Below are 11,192 nucleotides of genomic sequence, written 5' to 3' on the forward strand. Positions count from 1 at the left end.
AAGCTAGCTTGCTATATCGCTGGTTCAAGGTTCACAATAGAGACTGACCATTGTCCCCTCACATGGCTGCAGTCTATGTCTCCGAAAAACTGTCGTGTTTTGCGCTGGAGCTTGGCTCTTCAACAGTACAGCTTCGATATTGGCTACAAGAAGGGTAAGCTTAACAGCAATGCCGACAGTCTGCGTCGTTGCCCCTAGAATAACGAAAGCGTCATGCTGACTCGGGTTACCGTGGCATTTTTACGTTATTTCTTATACGTTTATTTTATTATCTCCAAGTTGTAGTTGATTGTTAGCTTATTTTAGTAACCACGTCTTAACGCTTTCAATAAATGGCTGTTTTAGTGTTCAGGGGGAGGGGAAAGGACAGGCGACAGGGATGGGAAAGCAGTAGCGCGTTTTCTTTTTTTGTAAAGCCTGGTGTAACTTAGGGGTGGGTGGCATTGTGCTCGCCGCTTTCTGGTTGTGGGTCCGGCACTGTTCTGGGGTGATTGCTTGCCTAAACAGGAGACGTATAGTTGCGAGACTGGTTTGCAAGTCCAGTTCACCGGACCGGACCAGGGAGATAAGGCACAAGAGCGAGACAAGGACTGATGAACGACGCCCAGGAATCTACCAGCCACGAACCAAGGGTTTGTCACCCCTGAGGGAAATTCTGCTACTTAAACGCCGATCCTTCGCCCAGTGGCTACTAGCCCCTATGCGTAGGGATCTTCCTCCCCGTAGGAGATGCTGTTACGGTTGGCGTGTAGCACCCCGGGCAGAAAGGATGCTCTACTACCATGCCTGATCGAAAGGAAGGGTGGATTCCTAATTTATTATGGTTGTCTCGAGTGGATGCCGGTCTGGCGGACGCCCCGCTGTGTTCACAGGCATCTTTGCGTGTGTGTGTCAAAACCCTTTTCGCGAACCAGACAGGACCCGTGGGCTGCCGCCAGCGGAGGCACGATCGTGAAGGCGTCAACTGGGAGAATGGATCAATCGTCCATCCACAACCAGACGCCCGTCCCGCGAATAAGCAACGCGCGAAAAGAAGGGATCAGCTGCCTATGATTCCCAGGACCCGCGGGTTGCCACCAGTGGAGGCAAGCTAGGGAAAGCATCGTCCTGGGAAAGTGGCGGCCGCCACCAAGCACCGTGGGACTCAGTGCGTGTCACGTGAGTTTGACGTGAACAAGATCGCGGCTACGATTTGAGTGGGCCTATTTAAAGGGCCCCGCAATGTAATTTTACACATCATTCGCTTTTCATATTTCACCAACCATTGAATAAACAGTGCAAGTTTCGCACTAGAAGTCGTCTCGTCATTGCCTGGTGACCATGGTCTACCGTTCGCCTGCAACCCGACGACAACGCCACGCTACCCAATAGTAACGCTGGTCGAGCTGCGAGAAAGAGGCGTTGCAACAACTGTTGGCAGCGGTGGGGTAGGCTACCCTGGAGAACGCAACACCTCACGATGTGATCCTCGGACTCAACTTCTCAGGTGCCCATTCGGCTCTGATAGAGCTTTTAGCCGCTGTTGTACAACATGACCTGCATCTTTCCAATAACTATCGTGTTTAAGCCCCAACTCAGCTTTGTTCTGCTTTTTTTATTCGTCTCCCTCCCTCAAGCACCAACCTGCATCACTGTTTTAGCCTGTCGACATGTCCCTATTCCTGCGACTTTAGCCCTGTTTTTCAACAATACCTCCTTCTTCCACACAATCGTTTCGGCTGCGGGCAATCAGACATGTCTTCCCACCCTAAATTTCGGACAGTGTCCTCATTTACATGATCGAGGTTTGTCTCTTGCGACGTTGTCGCCGTCCCGCGAGTGCCATATTTTGAGTCTTTTTGTTGCGCCGTCTTCGACCAGTGCTGGTTCTACGCCTTCTACATCTCTCACGTCCGACAACTTTGCAAAGATGTTTGCGCCGGACCTCCCACCCTAACAAACCGCAGAGCTCCGGGTCCTCCTTCAGTCCTACTCCGAAACTTTCGACCTAAACGATCGCCCTTTGGGTCAAACTACGGTTGTGAAGCATCGTATATATACTGGTGATACGGTACCTGTTCGCCAACACCCGTGCCTAGTGTCGCTCTCTGAACAGCAAGTCATCTACAGCGAGATTAACAAAATGCTTGCGAAAGAGATTATTGAACACTCTTCCAGCCCGTACGTTTCCCCTGTTCTCGTCAAAAAGAAGGATAACAGCTGCCAGTTCTGCGTGGGCAATCGTCATCTAAACAAAATCACAAAGATGTCTACCCACTTCTACCCATTGACAATGCTCTGGATTGTCTCCATGTGCTACTCATTTTCATCAATAGACCGCTCTGAATATTGGCAAGATGCCGTGAATGAACTTTAACGTGAGAAAACCGCATTTGTCACAACTGATGGCCTACATTAGTCAGGGTAATGCATTTTGCCTTGTGAGATGCCCCAGCAACCTTTGAGCGTATGATGGACATCTTAGATGGATGGATGGATGGATCTTGCGTAGCTTGAAATGGTCCATCTGTTTGTGCTAATTGAAATATATCTTTATATTCTCTCAACTTTTGCGACTCATCTTCAACTACTTTCATCTGTTCTTTCTGTTTTTCGTACCGATGGGCGGCAGCTAAACTTGTCCAAATGCCTTTTCCTCCAACTCCAAATACCGATTCGCGGACATGCCGTCGATTCGTCAGGCATTCTTCCCGGCCCCGTTAAAGTTTGTGCAGTACAGAATTTCCCCTTACCAACCTGTGCCGAGGATGCTCGAAGCTTCGCTGGCCTTTACTTTTAGCTTCGCCGAGTTCGCAAAAATTTCGCACATGTTGCCCACCCCTGACATGACCTCCTCGAGAAAGACGTTCGCTTTTGCTGGGACCCTCAACGAGCTACTTCTTTCTCGTCCCTTATCACGCTACTCACCATGCCTCCTGCTCTCCCCTATTTTTACGCCTTCGTTCGAACTGGAATTCACACTGACGCCAGTGGCTACGGAATCGGCGCAATTTTATCCTAACGCCGATCTGGGTACAACCGCGTTCTCGCCTACGCCCGCCGCCTCCTCATTCCACCCCAGAGCCATTACTTGTTTACCGAGCGCCAGCGTCGCCCTCATTTAGGCGGTGGGCGAGACATATATGGTCGACCATTTACAGTTACAACCGATCACCACGCCCTTTGTCGGCTTTCTTCCCTCAAATATCGCACCGGACACCTCGGTCGCCCTGCCCTACGCCTTCAGGAATACACACACACTGTATGTGGTCTACAAGTCGGGTCATTTGCACCAGGACCCTGACAGCCTGTCTCGTCGTCCCGTCGATGCACCGGATGCTTTGTGCTCGCTTCATCTCCACCTTGAAAGACATTGGTGCTGAAAAACGATCCGATGAATTGTTACGATAGTTTATCGTAGGCGTGCTCTCTTATCCGTCTGACTTATTCCTTCTCATGCTCGTGCTACAGAATGACACCGTGTATCACCGCAAAATACACCCCGACGGGCGCTAGTTGCTAACCGTCAGTCCGGCTTATTTTCGACAGATCGTACTCCAGCAACTGCACGACGTTGCCACCGCTGGACACCTTGGCGTCTCTCGGACGTATGACCGCATTCGGGCACAATTTTTTTCGGTCCAGTCTCGACCGCTCCATCCGTCACTACGTCGCCGCGTGCGACGTAGCGACGGATGGAGTAGCGACGCGTGCGAATGAAAATTGAAGCTCTCGTAAACAGCGTGGCGCTAGTGATGGAACTCGACACCGGAGGCAGTGTTTCCATAATGAGCGTCACGAAATTTAACGTTATTTTTCCAGGGGCGCCGTTGGAACATACTGACGTGCGGCTCAAAAGCTATTCTAGGGAGATCTCGGTCGTGTTAGGAACTCAGAAGGGTTTGGGTGCGAGCTAGTTGGTACGGATCATTCATATTTAAAACAGTGCCAAAAAGAACACGCACAAGGGAGGACACAGGATCAGCGCTCATCCTGTCCGTGTTTTTTTGGCGCTGTTTTAAATATGAATGAGTGTTAGGAACGATGACGGCAGCAGTGAAGGTGGGCATACAGGAGGCAACGTTGCCTTTGTTAGTTGTGAAAGGAACGTGCCGACACTTCTCGGCAGGCACTGGATGGAAGTGTTCCGTATTACCATCTCGAAACCATTAGAGGTGAAAACAATCGGCACCGTTGCTGGCTTGGGCGAACAATTCAGCGATGTTCTTTCAGATAGCCTTGGTACGATGAAGGGGGTGCTGACCAGGATTACGCTGTAAGAGGCAGCAAGGCCAAAATTCTACAAGGCGCGACCAGTGCCGTTTGCACTTGGTCACAGGTCGAACAATTCCAGTGGTTGCAGCCCGTAGACATCATACGCCCTGTAAAGACGTCGAAGTGGGCTGCGCCAGCGTTTCCAGTGGTAAAGCAAGATGGCAGACAGCGCGTATGCGGTAATGTTAGTCACTATCAACCTATTGACAGTCACCGAAAGTTACATCATTCCCAGAATCGAAAACCTGTTCGCCAAAATGTTTGGCGGAAGGAAGTTTACGAAACTTGATTTAAAGGACGCCTACCAACAGATAAGGCTGCATGCTCAGTCGCAGGAGCTGGTTACCATGAACACCGTGAAAGGATTGTTTCAATTCACAAGGCTTCCGTTCGGTGTCGTTCTGGCGCCCGCTTTGTTCCAGCGGGAAACGGATGCTCAGCCGACGAATATAATCTTGGGCCTACCCACTACCGTCAGCCGTCGCTGGATCGATGGCCCCGGAGCGCCGCGGCGGCCGCCGTTCCCACGCTCTACGCAAGGCTGACGCGCACTGTACAGGGCACTCAATAATCGCTCAATTTTGTAGCTTCAAATTTAACAATAATGTTCTGTCTGGGAGAAGCAAATTGGAAGAAAAAGTATCACAGTCCGCGAAACCTGCTCACCCGCCACGCGACAGGTTCCTATATAATAAACTACGTACGTCAAAAGTCTGTCAGGAAAGCCACATTTCAAGCTACGCTATCAGAAATTTCAACGAACAGTATTACTTCTACAATACAAAAGCGTAAACGTAATAGATCTTGCTACTGTGAATACAGCAAGTCCCTCAGTGTCCGATAGCGTCGGCGCAAATCAGGCGGACAAAGCGGCGCCGAGCCAATTTGTCATTGCGCATGCAAAATATAGCAATGTACAAGGGGCAGTAGATGTCCTGAGTGAAATTTGTCATTCCTTTTTTTGTAACATCCGTAGTGTTCTAAATAAACGTGGTTCCTTAGCAGCAGACATTGATAGTTGTAACGTGAATGCCATTGCTCTGACTGAAACATGGCTGCGTCCCAACATACGCGATCAGGAAATGTCACAGAGGGCATGTTTTGCTATCCATCGGTGTGATCGCGTATTGCGATAGGGTGTAGTGCAAGGCGTATGCAAAGATCTGCCATAAGAACGGCATTCACACAAATAAAAACATCGAAAGCGTGGGAACTATTCACATCGGTCATCGAAAAATAATTTTGGGTGGTTCTTCCCGCCTCTCAATTTCTTCACCAAGTTTTGTAGACGATCTTTATAATGAACTTAACATTGCTACATGGCGCTACACTTGATTACCTTTTGAAGTGTTTCTTGTAGCGCAATAAACACGTGGACGCAGAAGAAAAAAAATGCAGACACACACAGGCGCTAACAACAATTTTATTCCGGGGGGGGGGGGACGCCACTTTTATGCCCTCACATTTTCTCGCTTTTAAGCACGTGCCTACTGACAAGATAACTTGATAGTATGATAGTACAAGTCACTTGCAGACTAAGCAAAACACTGTTGCGTTTAACGCACAAGAAAAACTTCAAAATCTTGCACTAACAAACCCCAATATCTACATTTATGGACTTGATTACCTCTAAATTTGCTTGGAAAATAATTGTTCGGGCATCCAATGGAATACAGAGCCAGCTCTTCTTCATTCTGTACCTTTAATTGCGTCCGGTTTCCTAGGCGTGTGTGGCACAGCTTGGGGAAGCAATAGTATGCATTCTGTTTCAAGCAACTGTGTTGTGACCTCGTGTTTGCAAGTAATTCTGGCATAATTTCGAAATAATCACCCGATTTTAACGATCATTTACGCTTACATTTCACGTTGACGTGTGAAACATACTAAAAAACTGAAACAACAAGAAAATATGTAACACAGCTGACTTAAATTCAATAACTGGTGAATTGCGCAATTTTCTCGCCGTTTTTGAGGATGGATGTGGTGCCCTGGATTACAAACTAACTAGAAAATGTTTATCAGCAAATTAAATGAACTGAACGACAAATGTATTCCTGCTGATGGCACTAACTGCACTACCAGCACCGCCATTGTATAACTGTAGCCTTAAAAGCTTTAATAGGAGCAAGACATTTCTTACATCTGCTAAATCGTTTCCTAACAATGATCGCTGGATTTCATATAAACATACTAACGCTGATTACATATTTTCTCTCAAGAGAGACATAGAGAGAGAGAAACAACTTTATTGAGCCAATCTCGACATCTTCTTAGACGCCGTCGATGGAAGCGGTTCCCTCTTCACGGGACCCATATGCTTCCCCGGCCGCCTGGCCCCTGGAGATCGGGACGAGCTGGCCTTCCAGGGCAGGGCTGGTTAGCAAGGTCTCTCATCGCTCGGTAAGGGTGGATGGGGGATGGGGTAGGGTAGTGGGGCAGGTAATAGGTGGGGGGATTGCCTTGACGAAATCGCATACTCCAATGACGCGTTGGAGCGTGCCTAACTGCGTCTTTCAGAAATTACATTCCTTCTCGTACCTTTCCGGGTACATCTTGTTTTGAAGGTAAGGGTGCGGGAAGGATCCTGCCTGTATCTGCCTGTAGATCGCTTGCTGTTTTCTGCTAAGCGATTTGTGAGGATCGGGGTAACGGCGCATCTCCGTCTTGTAATGGTTCTTAATGTCCCTATAACTAATTATGGAGTGTGGCTCACCTTCCGCTACCCGGTGTTCCATCTCTCGGGCGAACTGGTGGGCAAGTTCGTTGCCCTCCAGCCCAGAGTGAGCCGGTGTCCGTATCAACTCAACATTCCTTTTCAGGTACGTCGTGTTTACTCTTGAGAGTATCTAGTGCCGCAAGAGACACCCACCCCTTTCTGTAGCTGTTATACGCCTTTTGCGAGTCAGTGGCAATTCTTCCCACCTTAGGCAGCGCGAGTGCTAGCGCTATCGCGGCCTCTTCTGACACCTCCGGAAAAGAATCCTTGATGGAGGCGCAGGTTACGAGCAAATCCCGCGTCGTAACTGCCAGGGTGGCTTTCGGTGAAAACTAGAAATGGACTTAGCAATGCTAACCGCATGCTCGGTCGCATCAGTCACCACCGGTGTCCACATTAGACCACCTGTGTCCGTAAAACTACTTCTATAATAAATCACTTATCATGGAAAAACACCGTTTGGGATGCATATCAAATAAATGTGACGATCTTACTAGAAATGTTCCATCATACTTGTACTCCCTTTATACTATCTAATTACCATCGCCCCGCTCGCCTAATTTTAATGAAGCCTCCTTTGTTATAATTTAACAGCTTTATCATGGGAAAGGTGGAAATTCGGCCTTGCTGGTACAACATACTACAAGTGAAACGTAGAAAACGAACAGATAGAGGATACAACACATGCACTAACTTCTACGCTAACATGTGCTAGAGTGCGAGAACAAATTATCGTTGTACAATATTTGTACAAAACTCCACATGGCTTGAAGAAGGTAGCAGAACGCGAGGATAAAAGAGTAGTGTTTTCCGCCCCTGGCAAGTTGTCAAGGCCCCTGCGAAATCAGCAACCCCTGTAGTAGTACAGGCAAGCTTCTAAATATGTGGCCTGTACAGAGAACGTAGTTTAATAAATCCTTCTCTCCTGTGGCAAGTACTACGCAGGATAAGGCAGGTCGCTGCCTAAATGAAAGGCACTCAGAGCGTGAGGTCAAAAATGGCCTAGGTGTAGAGCATTTCCAGAACAGATGCAGAACAGATGCAGAGCACGTGTGGGTGTCGTGTGCTTTTTCAGAGTTGCGCCGTTGTCAAAAGAAATAAAGACGTTCTAACTAGACTGATAGTTGAATCTGCGAAAAATTGGCAATCTTGGACTACTTTCTCTGAGCATCTCTTCCATATGTCTGTCAGGAAAAGTTACCTTTTTTTTTCAATATTCACTAGCCACTTGCGTCTATAAATACCCGTGCCCTGTTTCTCATGAATCATTTGTTGAAGTCAGCGCATGCATTGTATCCCATCGGTCTGTCCGTGTTTCATGCGCTACACTTGCAACCATCTTTAGCATACCGCCGTAAATTATCTGGTTCAAGCCTGTTTCATAAGTTATGCTAAAACCTTAATCAACGTACGCCGCTGATTTTTCCCCCGCGGTACATTTTACATAGACTACATCATAGATATAAAGTAGGTGTTCCACATTGTCCAGGCCGCATTTGCCATTTCTTACCTACCGCGCACATCTAACGAATCGAATCACATCCGTGCATCAGTAGAACTATTGTAGACCCCCATACATTCTTGAATGCCCTAGCTAACATTCTTTAAGAACATAATCATTTTGTCAAATTTTACTCTGCATTTACCGACTTATATGCACGTTTGTTTCATAGCTAATATCGTATTAACTGCTCGTATTCGTAATCGTATTAATATCGCATTAACCTTCTATTAACCATTCCTCTCTGTAAGGTCAGGTGTAAGGTGAGTGTGCTTGAAAATAGAACTAAATAGAATAGTATCTATCGTTTGAGAGTTCGGGTTAAAAAGTGATGTAATTTCCATATTTGTGTACTTATCATCGCGAGTAATCTTAAGAGGAAGCTTTAGCTCAAGTGCTCCTATCTAAATACATGTAAAAGGAGAATTCGTTTTTCTCGGCAACCACTGCATCAAATTTGACGAGGTTTGTTGCATTTAAAAGACAAACTTAAAATCTAGTGACTGTTCGTTTCGAATTTTTGAGTTAGATTGTCAATTTTTGTTAAAAATTGGCGAAAATCGAAAATTTTCAGAAAACGAAACTATCAAGTTTACAACTCTGTAACTTAACCACTAAAAATGATAATACAATTCTGTGAATTGCATCTAATAGTACATCTAAAGCGGACAAAATTGATATGTTACACATGAATATAAAAAATTTAATAATAGAGAAATGAAACTTTTGCAAAACCGTTGTAACCAACGTAACAAAGTCACGTAAGATGTAAAATGACATATTGAATTTGTCCGCTTTGAATGATCTAATGAAAGCCGTTTACAGAACCGCGATATCGGTTCTTGATGCAGAAGTATGAATTTATAAACTTGGTGCTTCTATTTTTTTCAAACGGTCAAATATTTGAAAATTGTTTTAAGAAAATTCAAGCCCTAAATCGAAATTCCGCTTCCAACAGTCACTAGAATTTAACTTTCTCTTTCAAATGCGACAAATTTCATCAAAATCGGTCCAGGGGTTATCTCATAAAAACGTTTTTGCGTTTTACATGTATTTGAATAGGCCGCGTCGGAGTTGGGCCCGAGCTAAAGCTTCCTCTTAAAACGTACTACGTATCTGTGATAAAAGCACTTCCGAGAAAACAACTTAATCAGCGGTCCTTTCCAGTCTTTAAGCAATTCCGAAAATATTTTTCTAAAACACGCTCGTCGTGTAGCGAAGAGGACGGAACCGGCCCACTCCTCCTGTTTGAGGGAGAGGGCGTCGCTCTCTTATTACGCTACGGGGCCAGAAAACGTGGCTGTATGCATGAATGGAGTTGACGCCAGCTGTTGGAGTACATATTTCACAACCGCGCTGTAACGTAACCATTGAAAGACCATATAATTCACCCTCCGCGGTGATAAACAATACAGCGTTGACGCAGCTTATGAATGCTGTGTTCCCAACAACCACGTATTGCTAAGCACTCCTAATATTGAAACCAGTTCATTAACATTATCCCTTGTATCAGAGATTTTCTGAGTATAGTGTAAAGGCTGGTACGCACACCTGACCGAAACAACTCTGCCTAGCGCAATACGGTTCCGTATTATTTGGCTTTATTGCTCGTAAATTCTACCATTGTGACCGCTATACAGGAAGCGCCGGTGGCGTGCCAAGATTCCCAGCGCCGCCGCCGTCTGCCACCAACCAGCTTTTCAGAAGAGATATTCACGCCGCCTCAAGCGCGCGTGCGTGGCTGAATGAACAAGCCATTTTAAAGCGTCAGAACGCTTGATAAACAACCAACCGGCGTTTCTTCGGGTGAAATACGCTCTCACGAAGTGGAATAAATTCAAATAAGGTCAAATATATATTAGCAAGTAGACATTCATAACGACTTATACGCTATATCTAACTTGGCGGGTATTATTTCCTCTGCTCCGGATCCGATGTAAGCGCAGCAGTGTAGGATAACACTGACGTTCCCCGCATGGCAGGACATCATCTCGAGCGCAAAGGCGTCGCCTGCTGCAGGCGGACGCGGCGCTCGATAATTACGGCGCTCAGTTCGGCCCTGGCGACGGCGTTGTCCAATCTCCCGTGCAACGGCGCGGATGACCTGGCACGACCGATGCTCTTCTGAGCGGAAGCGCACAACAGGTTCCGTGCAGTGAGGAAAGAGCGCTCAAAATAAGCGAACTAAGGGGTAGCCCGCGATTCATTAAACTTAGCTGTACAGTTTACCAGAGGACAACAAGGTGATGCTTGCCAATGGCTTCAATGTGAACGTCAGTTAGGATTTGCTCAGAAGCGTGCACGATAATCTTGCAGAAAGGCTTTCGGTTTTTGGAACACAATCGTTGGTCGTATTTCAACAGCGGCAGAACGCTGGTGTCATCCTCTGCGCGTACATTCAACACCAGGTTTATCTGAGGCTCTCTGTCACAACAAGTGCCTGACGCCCCCGTATATTCTACTACGCCATTACATAGGAACCGAGCACCTGATGTGTAAAAGCCAAGCTTTAAGAGCATCATAAGAATTTGCAGGGAAAAACATTAAGGAAGGAAGCAAGTGCACAGAAAGACGACAAACTGTCAACCTTCCTTAGTATTTCTTGGTGGAAATTTTTATAATGCACTTGACGCAAAACCGACTAGCCAACTTTCAACTGTAACGAACTTGGCAAGTGAAAGCTCGTGCCACTGCACGTTGCGTTTGCCCAGCCGGGCAACG

This window comes from Dermacentor variabilis, unplaced genomic scaffold (genome assembly GCF_050947875.1).
Source record: "Dermacentor variabilis isolate Ectoservices unplaced genomic scaffold, ASM5094787v1 scaffold_12, whole genome shotgun sequence".
Classification (NCBI taxonomy): Eukaryota; Metazoa; Arthropoda; class Arachnida; order Ixodida; family Ixodidae; genus Dermacentor; species Dermacentor variabilis.